Source organism: Trachymyrmex cornetzi, unplaced genomic scaffold (genome assembly GCF_001594075.2).
Source record: "Trachymyrmex cornetzi isolate Tcor2-1 unplaced genomic scaffold, Tcor1.1 scaffold417, whole genome shotgun sequence".
Lineage (NCBI taxonomy): Eukaryota > Metazoa > Arthropoda > Insecta > Hymenoptera > Formicidae > Trachymyrmex > Trachymyrmex cornetzi.
This window is the reverse complement of record NW_017298928.1, coordinates 169,825-182,628: the sequence shown is the minus strand read 5'-3', so window position 1 is coordinate 182,628 and position 12,804 is coordinate 169,825.

Genomic DNA, 12,804 nt, shown 5'->3' with positions numbered 1-12,804 from the left:
GATAGTCACGGAAAGAGCTTTTTCGAATCTCACTTCTAATCGTAAGCTTCCGTGTTTCACAAGATTCCAATGTCCTGCACAATTAGCGGATAGATCCGGAGTAAGATCGAAAGCGAAAAGAGTGTAACCATTGGCGTAATCGTCTCTGCTTATAGAATTACCCTCGTTCAGAAAGTGAATGCCAGTTCCCGAGAATATTGTGTGACAAGCTTCAACGTAGAGAGGCTCGTCTACTCGGCTTTCGAAAAATTTGGCTGTAACGGCCTACTGGGAATTTGCATGCCATCGGCGTACAGCGAAAAGAAATTTATTCTGTAATTTTTGAAATTAAACGGGTTCAATTTTCTGTCACCGTTAAACGCCTTGTTATCGACAAAGCCAACTATTATTCATTTCGGCAGCTGTCCGAGTATTGCATTGTCTATCGATTCTCCCACGACGCCGGCATGTATCGTGAATGTTTTAACTTCGACTCTCGTAAGGGGATTCTTGGCGGTAGTTTTACTCAGCATTCTAGCGTGTGCGAGTAGCACTTATTTTTGCTCTTCTTACGAGTAAACTGGCATCGAGAATACGTATTTTTGACATCGTTCTAGTCTCCATAAGGCAAAATGAATCTTTCGAGCGTATGAGTCTCATTCTAACTTCCACTCCGTCAATTAAAAATTTATCTTGATTGAAAACGTCGCAGTGAAGATGACCTACGAGATCTAGCGCACGATTTCCTTGAATGTATTTCGTGCATCTCTCGAGTGCCGTATTTGGATTTGATGAGTCTAACGTGTCGTCCATGTAGCCAGGAATATCCGCGTCCCATAAGCAAGAGGTTAGATGGGAAGTTTTTGCGGGTGAAGCATAATTTAATAACGCCTCGATGTACGCGCGGTAAGCGTAAGCGTTGTTTGGTGGTGACACGAGTTTTTGATTGAAATGTACGTCGATTTGGTTGAACATGGAATGCAGTAAATGATTTACGGGTCCTACTTTTGCCACGTCGGCGGCTGCGACCGATGTGCTCTCCCCGCGTTCGCTTTCTACGCGTATGCAAAGGCTCAACATGGTGTGAGTGAGATAGTCTTCCAGATAGTGATCCAGATAGTCTTCTTCATGGCCGGGTATGACGTATTCTATGAGTGAGTCGTCCATGAGCGAAGTTACGGGTTTGTAATAAATCCATTGCGAACTCTCGATGCTGGTTTGCGTATGTGGTAGAGAGAAGAAATCGAGTTCGCTCTTTATACACTCGCTTGAGTGGGTATGAAGAAAAGACATGCTTTTTCTCTAGTCACGAATTCCTATTAAGAGAATATGTCGGATACGTCGCGTTTCTTGACTCGATGTTTCCTAGTGGATGGTTTTTTGGTTTTTCTTCCTGCAGCGCGAATTTTCTTTTTCTTCGTCACTTTTTTGCTCTTCTTTCCTGTGCTACTTCTCGATGATTTTCTTTTGACTGCCCGACGTCGTTTACGAAGCGCGATACGACTATTCCGACCTCCGAATGGAAACTGAAGTGCTGCGGATTTTGCGGATATTTTATATCCCGACCCCCTCATCAGAGAACTTGTATTTTCTTTGGCTTTTCTCTTCAGATTATCCCTAGATTCCGCGAGTCGACTTTTGACCGCTTCCTTCAACGGCTTATTATTTACGACGTCTTCTATTACGTTAATTCCCGCACGTAAAGCTTCTTTTCCGACAGCACGTGCACCTTTACCTAGGTAAGGTAATATTTTTCTGAATAGTCCACCGAGAAAACTTCCGATTTTATATCCGCGTTGGTAGGGCGAACCGACGAAAACACGTGGAATTCCACCTCGGCTACCGATGTCCCGCGCATCAAAATACTCCTCATACGCGATAGCTAGTTTCTAACTAAAGACTGTCGTTATACCGACACAATCGTTTATACGAAAGAAAGTTATTGCTTACGTTTAAAGTGCAGCGTCACTGTCAGCGTTCCGAATTCGAATGGAATTTTTTTTCCAAGATCTCTTATATCTATTTCGATCGTTCTGAAATTCGTTCGTCGCAATGGGATATAATTTGGAAATGAGAAATGCTTCACCAAATTTGTACCAAATGCGTAATTATGATTGCGTATCTCGATCGGAACTATCCTGAGAAGAGGAGTACGTACATCACCTGTTATATAAGGCTCACAAATATCGCAATATACGAACATTTTATCGGGGATACCGCGCCACAAACTATAGGGTTCGTTACTCCAATAACCGTCTGCAAGTCGTTCTCCCGTCTCCTTATCCAATCCGTTCGTAAGAAAAGTTTTCTCTTCTGTTTCATTGGAATTAGGTTTACGTATCGCGAGCTTAGAATAAAATGGGTGATTTGCGGAATGAGAAACTTAGTATTCTTAGAAGATTATCGGAAAAGTTTATATGATGTAGCATTTTGCACTTCTCAACGCAGTTATTACTTATCAAGATTTTGCCACCAGACGCTTTTTTCAGTTCAAAATAAAAATGCAATTCGGCAAGTTTACACGCGGTATTAATCGCATCAATAAGCTCATAGATATCGCTGTAAATTCCATTTGGAAATGTACTTTCTTTCGCCGTAAACGCACTTTTCGTCCCCTCATCGGGTTTAACATCGACGAATCTGATCACATTTTCGTTATGACGTATGTGTAAAAAGTTACAGGGAAATTGAATCTCGGTTATCGGCAATCTCCCATTGTCCGTGTAACACGATAGAGTGAGGTAATTCCATGATGAAGGACGAAGTTTTATTATCCAGAAAATGACGCATACTGCTGTTACTCGGAAGTACCAGAAGAAATCGTTTCTCCTCCTTCGCGAAGAGAAATTAAACTCGAAGCCGGAATCTAACTATCAAACGTACTGGGATAACCGCGCCAACTAACAAGCACTTGCTTAGCTCTTCGTCCTCTACTCTTTATCACGCGATCGACGATAAACTGTTCTTCCTCTACGTTTTTCTCAACTCGAGCTAATTCTTGCTCATAAAAAATACCGTCTATGACTTCGCCTGCTAAATCTCGCAGTTCGTACACGTGAGGGTTTCGCCAATCGAGAACACGGTAAATTTGAAATATCTTCTCGCTCCACTTAGCTTCGTATCCTTTTTCGAAGGCATCTTTCGCTCTATTGATACGAACGTGATCTCCGACGCGATATTTAACCCTTTCGCACCCGTTTCTTTAACGTTTTGTTTTTCCAACGACGAGCTATATTTTCACGAGCGATACGTGCGTTTTCTCTCGTTACTACCGCAGGTTGCATTCTCGTGGACGGGTGACGCGTGTGATTGTAAGCGTGTACAATGTCCTGCAGAACATTGATGTAGCGTCGCGTATTTTTATGCGTAAAATAACGCCACATTCGTTTCTTCAGTGTTCTGTTGAAGCGCTCGACGATGGCGGCTTTGACGTCTGGATTGCGCGTTACCCGAAAACGAATGTTGTTTTCTTTAAGAAATTTCTGCATTGTGATTGCGCGACAAAAATTCTTTACCCTTGTCCGTTTGCGTTATACGGGTACTCGTCCTTCGCTTTTCGCTAGTACGCGTTGAAAAGCTTTTATCGCGCAGTTACTCGTTTCGTAACGGTTCTATCCATATATATTTACTTAGTACATCGATAATCACTAACAGATAGGAATATCCGTCATTGTAACTTTTTAGATTTCGGAGTTCGATCAAATCTGCCTCCCACACATCGTCGATGTTTGTTACGTTGTAATGCAATCGTGGAAATTTTCTACGCAATGGTCGGTGCAACGTGTACGCGTCTTGCGATTCGAGCCAGCGCACGACTTCTCCCCGTGAGAAATTCGGTTTAACAGCACGAGTTAGATTATTTACCGCCGAATAGCCCGCATAATGCAACGGATCGTAGTATAATTTTTCAAACGCCATCGTATTATCTTAGTTTTTTCCAACCGAGTAACCGATTTTTTCCCGTTTGTAGAGATGTGGGGGTATCAGTTTTTCGAGAGAGAATCAGTGAACTTTCCTTGTCTGTTTCTTGTTCGTAATTTTTACGTTTTTCTCTTTCCTCGCGCTCTCGATACAATCGTGGAACTCGCGCTTTCGATATAAAAAGCGTGGAACTCGCCCGAGGTCAAAGTTTTACGCTGTTTACACTAACACCGTGCGAGGACAATAATCTTTTATTTCTCGCCAGTGCAGAAGGTATGTTCAACGCACGGAGTAATCGCGCGAACTGATTTCTACCTACTGCTTTCATAGTTTTTCTCTCGCGCATCGCGTCGTTTATCAAGTCGGCGATATTCGAATCTTTCACAATGTTACCATCTATAGTCACGATTCCATGCTCGTCCAAACTAATTCTATCAGGCACAGCATTTCGAATCAAATGTTTCTTCAGTAAGTGTGCATGCTTACGTTAAGATTTCGGTACGCTTTCCACTATTTCCTCAATGCTTTTCATCTCATGATTATTCTTCGCATGATTATGCTCGCTCGAAATTTCGAAATTTTTCGTAATAATATCGGTGTTACTGACGGAATGCGCTGGCGGAATATCGGATGTTTGCGTGAGATCGTAAAAAACTTCATCGTTCGTTGTCTCGTTATCAGCGGCGGCATCTCGTGTAGCGTTGTCTTCTGCGTTTTCGTTTTCGCTGCGTGCGTCTTTCTGCCTTCGCGTTTCTTGGATAAATCGTAGGTATCGCCATAATGCCTCTCTGTACATTTTCCATCTCTCACTTTCGTCACGTGGCCAGTAAGAATACGGCCCATCTCCGCATCGGGTCGTGTTAGACGAGTTTGCGCTGTTATTAGTGCTCGCGGTGTTATCCGAATTTTACGGTATTGCGATTTTCTTTGACTCTCCGTCAGCGAATGACGTCGGATTCTGACGTAACTGATGTTGCATTATCTCGAGATTTTCCGTCGAAATTAAAACCATTTTTTTGGCCCTCTCCATAGCGTTTTATCCCACTATTTCGTTCTTTCGATAATTAGTGATAATAAGGTCGATAATATAGGCCCGATAATATAAGGTAAAAATCTGCCTCGCTGCACCAACAACTTTCTTTTATCCTTCCAATTACCACGTTTTGCAACGATGCGACGCAGAGGCGTTTTGTATTTGGTTAACCGATTTTTTTCACAACGTTCGAGCGAGACGTTACCTTTGAGTGTATTAAAAATTCAAAATGTATTAAAACATTCACAGATACAACGAATTAGTTTTTCGTCAGCGCCGCGTAAGAAGGTTATGCGTTGATTTTTGTTCAAATGATAGAGCGCCGCGAGGAGACAGGCGTTTGTTTTACCGATCGAATGTGTGGCAATTTTCGTCGCACTGTGCGATTTCTTGTCACCCACCTTCATCGCGAGAAAAATCTACGACTGACACATACTATTACCCGTACTCGCCTTTTATACGAATCCGTTCGAAAATGATCTACGTGACACGTAGACGTAATGAGTCATATCTTCGAGAAAAATACACGTTCGAAATCGATACTCGTCCGGGGTTGATTGTTTCAGATCGAGCAGCAAATAGCCGTGAGGCCTCGACGTAGCGTCATAGTATGCCTCTTCTAGAAATTTCGGATCGTCGGGATATACTTGACGTGCTAAATGACGAATTTGAGCTCGATCACGTGGATTTTTGAAAACGATGATGTAATTCGCGTTGAGCGATATATCGCGCTGACCACGGCCCTGATGGAAGAGATTCTGCGAGATAAGAATATCACTGAGATTCTTGTGATGACTGCCTTTGGTGAAAAGATCCACGATCGCGTCGCTCGACGACGATTCTCTCATAAGATCGACGATTATCACTAATTTCGAGGAAAGCGGATTGTTCGAGTAATCCTCCGAACGAGGTAATCCCTCGCGAAATTCAATTACGTTCTTCTTCTTCTTCTTCGTCGCTTTAACGTTACTGCGTCGCCAACTCTGTTCTTCGATCTCTTTTTCACGATCGTCGTATTGTAATTGTCGATAAGCTTCTTGCCACTCCGCATAATAAAATAAAACTCTCTCGAAACGCACGTCGGACATGAGAGATAAATATCGAAGGAAAGTCTTTACGAAAATCGTCTTTCCGCAACCGGTAGGACCGCATACGATGGATGTCCAGGGGATGTTTAGAGCGCACGTCCATTTTGCGAAATAAACGCGCGATTACCGTGCAAGACTTCAAAAGCAAAAAAGAAAAGAGTAAAAAGTGGCGCTTAACAATATTTTCAAGAATGTGCAAAGGACAAATTTAAGCAGGGAGATAAGCTAATCAACGCGACGAGGGCCCCCACGCGGCGGGCACATGCTCGCGTCAGCGTGTCTCCGCGTAGGCTAGCCAGCGAGAGCACCGGGGTTTGCGAACAGCTGATCCCGCCACGGTGCTAGGATGAGCTTACCTTTGTGCAAAAATAAGCTTATCTTCGCGCGTAAATGGGTTCGCGATCGCTGTATATTTCGAATGCAGAATGCACGCGTGGCATCGATGCCGATGTAGTAAGCTTGTGCGCGATGCTGGTGTTGTTTAAGGAAAACTTACGTTGAAAAAGGAAGGGAATTGACGAAAGGGGAACATATAATAATAAATCACTTCTTCTCGTTTCAAAAAAAAACTACAAAATATTTTTTATCTGTTTTTAAAAAGTAAAAGAAAGAAAGAAAGAAAAAAGAGAAAATTCGAAAAAATATACACAACACACACACACACTACAAATTTATTATATAAACTAAATATTTTTTATTTTTTCTTACATTTTCCTTATAATTCTTACAACTAATAGTACAGTACGATTTAAAATTTTAATTTTTACAATGTTATTTCATAATTTTTACACTTTAACTTACATAACACTATGGAACTGCCATACGCCGATTTTTCTGAAACTGCATACAAGTAGTTCTTCAAACACTATTTGACAGGCAATTTTTCGTTTTTCCCCAAAAACGAATTTTAGGGTGGAAATCACCCCTACCATTTTTACCATTTTTTAGGGGTGGACAGGGGTATTTTACAGACCGTTTGTAGGATTTCTATGAAATTTGGTATCTGAGGGTTTTTGAGGTCGCTGATTACGAATTTGAAATCAGTTTTTAAAAATTTAAAATGGTGGATCCAATATGGCGGTCGGATTTTAAATTATTTTAAGGATTTCTATCAAATATGGTATCTAGGGATTTTCGTGGTCGCTGATTACGAATCTGAAGTCTATTTTTGAAAATTCAAAATGGCGGATACAATATTGCGGTCGGGGATTTTATTTTTTATCAGATTTCTAAAAAACATGGTATATATGGATTTTTGGGCTCTGTGATTACGAATTTGAAGTCAATTTTTAAAAACTAAAAATGTCGGATCCAATAAATCGGAGAAAATTTTATATATTACTAGATTTTTACGTAACTTGGAATTTCCGATTTTCTTCAGTCGTTAATTAAGAATCAGAAATAGACTTCAGATTCGTATCAGCGACCACGAAAATCCCTAGATACCATGTTTGATAGAAATCCTTAAAATAATTTAAAATCCGACCGCCATATTGGATCCGCCATTTTGAATTTTTAAAAACTGATTTCAAATTCGTAATCAGCGACCTCAAAAACCCTCAGATACCAAATTTCACAGAAATCCTACAAACGGTCTGTAAAATACCCCTGTCCACCCCTAAAAAATGGTAGGGTGATTTCCACCCTAAAATTTGTTTTTGGAGAAAAACGAAAAATTGCCTGTCAAATAGTGTTTGAAGAACTACTTGTATGCATAGTTTCAGAAAAATCGGCGTATGGCAGTTCCATAGTGTTACTTGTTAGAGGCAATGCGCAATCAAGCCGAGCAACGGATTAACCAGTCCCAACAACGACAAAAGACAGCCTTCGATAGTAAAACATAAGGCTTCCAAACAATACGAAAAGGGCGACTTAGTGATGATTCGAAATTTTGACAGCACTCCAGATACTAACCGGAAGCTATTCTCGCAATTTCGTGACCCGTATGAAATTGTAAAGGTCCTTAGACACGATAGGTATGTAATTGCGGATTCTCCAGGAGTCCAGAATACCCAAAAGATATATCAGGGCATCTGGAACGCTAGTAACCTCAGACTGGGCACCCTCGAAGGACCCTCCTCTAGACTAATCAGATAATAAGCAAACCAATGTATTACGGTTATGTGTATTGATTAATTTATTTTCTTAGCCATAGGAACGTCCGGTGTATATAATGTTTCAGTTCATTCATTTTATCTTAGCGCTTGTAACTTTTAGATGGTCCCCATTGGCTCTAGTATCATATTTTAGTTTGTGGGATCAAACTCTTATCAGGACGACCGAAGCGCGCGATAATTATCGACCGTTAAGATTACCGCGTGGACGGAGGTGGCGCAAGCGAGGCGCTGGCGAGGAAGGAGATGCCGCGCGACGAGACGAGTAGTTTCTATCGAGACAAGTTATGAGAAAAAGGCTTGAGGAACTCGTTCCCGAAAATTGTGATAAAGCGTGCCACACATTATATACAAAGGACCGGTTTCACCAACCCGATTAAACCGAATCAACCATAAGTGTCAACCATAAGTGGTCAATTCCACTAAACAGCAAACACGATTAGTCAGTTCCACGGCGAATTAGGTAATTGGCGTTGGTGAAACCGGTCTAAATAATTTTTACGAAAAGCACGCACGCTTAGCGCTTTTTTTACCTTCTTTTAAAAAGGTAAGCTTGTATAAATAACAAGAAACAGTACCATTTGTGTTTTACTTTTTAATTCGATAGATAAAATTTAACTTGGCGCCTGTTGTTGATATTAAATCTTTTATACTCATGATACATTATCATTAGAGATAAGTACCAGGTGTACAAGTATGAAATGCGGATTTTTTTTCCAAAAAAAAACACCTTAAATTCAGAAGAATGATAAAAAGTGGTTTATTCAAAGTATGCTCCATTGCTAGTTACAAATTTTACCCATCTTTTGGGTAATTTATGGATACCACGCCAGTAAAAATCTTCCCCTTTTGCCACGAACCATTCATCGAGCCATTTTTTCACATCTTTTACGAACCAAAGCGTTGCTCAGCAAGTGCGTGACCCATCGATGCAAACAAGTGGTAATCGGAAGGAGCCAAGTCCGGTTAGTAAACCGCATTGGCTAGCACTTCCCAGCTGAGTGCTTCTAACGTGTCGCGAACCGGTTTTACCGTATGTGATGGAGCATTGTCATGGAGAAAAATGATCTTGTGTTGCCTTTTTCGATATTCTGGTCGTTTTTCGAGTAGCGAACGGTTCAAATCGATCAATTGTTGTTGGTAGTGTTTAGTATTAACCGTTTCAGCAGGCTTTAACAGCTCATAGTAGACCACACCCTTTAGTTCCACCAAACACAGAGCATCGTCTTCCTGCCAAAGCGATTCGGTCTTGCGGTCGATATGGATGGTGCGCCTGGGTCTACCCATAATTTTTTGCGCTTGGGATTCTCAAAATATATCTACTTTTCATCCCCAGGAACAATACGATGCAAAAACGACTTTCTTTTGTATCGTTCGTGCAAAATTTCACATGTTTTTGCGGCTCTCCATCTGCCTCTCGTTCAAGTCATGTGGTATCCATCTACCGACCTTCTGAATCTGTCCCATCTCTCGTAGGCGATTGGAAACAGCTTGTTGACTAACGCTCAATTGCTCTGCGATTTGTTTTTGTGTTTGTGAATCGTCTTCGTCCAACAATGCTTGCAATTCTACATCTTCGTACCTTTTTGGCGGTTTTCCTTGTTCTTTGTCTACAACATCGAAATCACCACTTTTGAAATCATCGTTCACGTATCTTGCGATGGAGCATGTTCACCATAAGCTTCTCGAAGTAATCGGTATGATTCAGCAGCAGTTTTCTTCAAATGAAAACAAAAAATTAATACTGTCCGCGAATGCTCTTTATTTGGCACAAATTTCGACATATTGAACACAGCAAAACAATACTATGCAAACACTTTTTCAATTTATCACTTATGCGCGTTTGACACTTATTGATGGCACAACAAAATGGCATATACGTCAAATCTTTATACTACAAACTGCATTGGTGCACCGTCTGTTGTCTCAAATCCGCACTTCATACTTGTACACCTGGTAAATCACAAAAAAAGGATTTTCCGACCGGACACGGACCCGATTGCGCACAGACCTGATTGCGCACGACCCGATCGGACACAGATCCAATTGCGCACGGACCCGATTATGCATCGACTCCACTGCGCACAGACCCGGTTGGACACGAATCCGATTGCGCACGGACCCGACTGCACACAGATCCGATCGGACACAGACACGATTGCGCACGACCCGATTGCATTCGGAACCGTTTGCACACTGACCCGATTGCACACCGACCCGATTACGCACGGATCCTTTTGCGCACGGACCCGACATGTGTTATTGCATACAACTCGATTGCCTACATACATTATTGCCTACAGTTCACAAGCCTTCCACGCGAAATGAGGGCTACCTCACACCAACAAATGGTTTGGTTAGGGTTAGATTTTTTTGGAAAAATATTCCAAGCGGACTGTCTACGTTGACACCCCACTGTCCTTGTGCAAACGGGTCTGTGCGCAATCGGGTCAGTGCGCAATCGGGTCCGTGCGCAATCTGGTCCGTGCATAATCGGGTTAGTGTGCAAACAGATCCGTAGACTATCGGGTCGTGCGCAATAGGGTCTGTGTGCAAACGGGTCCGTGCGCAATCGGGTCCATGTGCAATCGGGTCCGTACGCAATCGGGTTGGTGCACAAACGGGTCCGTGCGCAATCGGGTCGGTGTGCAAACGGATCCCTGGGCAATCGGGTCGTGCGCAATAGGGTCTGTGTGCAAACGGATCCGTGTGCAATCGGGTCCGTGACCGATCGGGTCCGTGTCCGATCGGGTCTGTGCGCAATCGGATCCGTGCGCAATCTGGTTTGTGTCCGATCGGGTTGTGCGCAATCGGGTCTGTGTCCGATCGGTTCTGTGTCCGATCGGGAAATCCTGTCGTGTCCGATTGTTAATATGCGCGATCGGGCCTCACTCTGTTTCTTACACCATGGGCTAGACTCTGTTAGAGAGTCTTTAACATATACCAAAGAGAAGCGCAAGCACCGTGATGAGCGATGGAAACGGAGAACGATTGTCGCGCTTCAAGTGGTCTGGCTGAGAACTATTAATAATATAACTAATAATGATGAATTACAAATTAATATAAAAACTAATAAGTTTTTACAAACTCCTTTAATTAAAATAATTAATAAAACCATAAATTATATATTACAGGCAAGGAGTCGACGCTGGTTATCGGTTAGCGCAATTTTATCTTAATACTAAATGTATAAACCTTAACTTTGAACGTTTCCACTCATGGTTTGAGTCTTCATCAGCAATCTTTCACCCTAACGTAACAATTGGAGTATTGCATGACAAAATGATATCTCCAATGTTTCCTCTCAAATATTGAACCGTTTACTGTTGTGAGGCAAGTCAACATACTCACTAAGTTAGAAAGCTGAGTGGCAATGAGAACTCAAGCTCACACAGTCGACGCTTCTACACTGAATAATGAATCTTTTCTTCGTAAATTTTAACAAATTACAAAATGTTTAACTTATTCCTTATCTCTTTCCAATTCACGAATTGGAAAGAGATGAGGAATAAGTTGAACCTCGATTAAGAGTTAACCGTGAGTTGTTGAACTGGGCATTAGTCTTATTGTTTGGAGATCACGGTCGATAGCGCGATCATTGAAGTTAATACTGTCACCGCAAGAGTCGCCTCCTTAACTCGCAGCATACTCGTGAGTACGGCGAGATAACGCGCGCCAATACTCGCGGATCTCGACAGCTATCGATGAATATCGATAGCTACGAGATTCGCGAATCGCGTGGAGCGCCAAATGGCACCACGACCGAGTTAAATCCTATAACGACGCGGCTTTTGTGCCAGCCAATCGGAAAAGCAAAGTTAAAAATTTGAGCGTAAAACTATTATGTTGTACACGTATACTTCGTATTTCCGGATAAAATATTCGACACTGTTTGAGAACATTCCTCACGGACGATATATAAAACACAGCACAGGAGAGACGAGGTGCTCTTGTTTTTGACGTGAAAAGAGAAGCAAGTCGGTATAACGTCCGTTGCTCGCGGAATTTCGAAACCGAACCGTCATTCGCGAACGTGCTCAAAACGATCCAGTGCGGTAGCAGAACGTGAATTGCTGGTAAAAGAATTCTGTATCAGTTTTCAGTGTTAGTTTATTTTCGTTGTATCGTTGTGTAATAAATGTGAAGTGATTATTGCAACCCTACGTGTGTGTCACTTAGTAACCTCCGATCGCACAAATAATAAACTTCGAACACTTATAATACGGTTTTTTGCGATCATGACAATAAATAGTGCAATTACATTGAATTAAACATACGTACAAATAAAATAAAATAACAGACGCATAAAAGGAAATATTCAAAGAAAACTGAAAACAATCGAAATAAACCGAAAATAAAAATAAGACTAAACATGAACGATTATTTCCTTGTACATCCAAATAAAATATAAATTTTGATCGTATTAATTCGCACTTATAAACTACTAGCAATATCTTAAAGCTAAGTAAAGAAAAAACTATGGAGCTTCATTTACGAAAGCTAAATGAAACAAAAATCAAGTGAGTTATAATAAGAAATAAAAATTAAACACAAATAATCTTACGTGTAATATTATAGAATAAGATATAAAAAATAAAATTTAGTCGAAAATCAAATTACATTTCTTACAATGCAAGAATTTTATCTCTTTTTTTTTTTTTGGTAACGG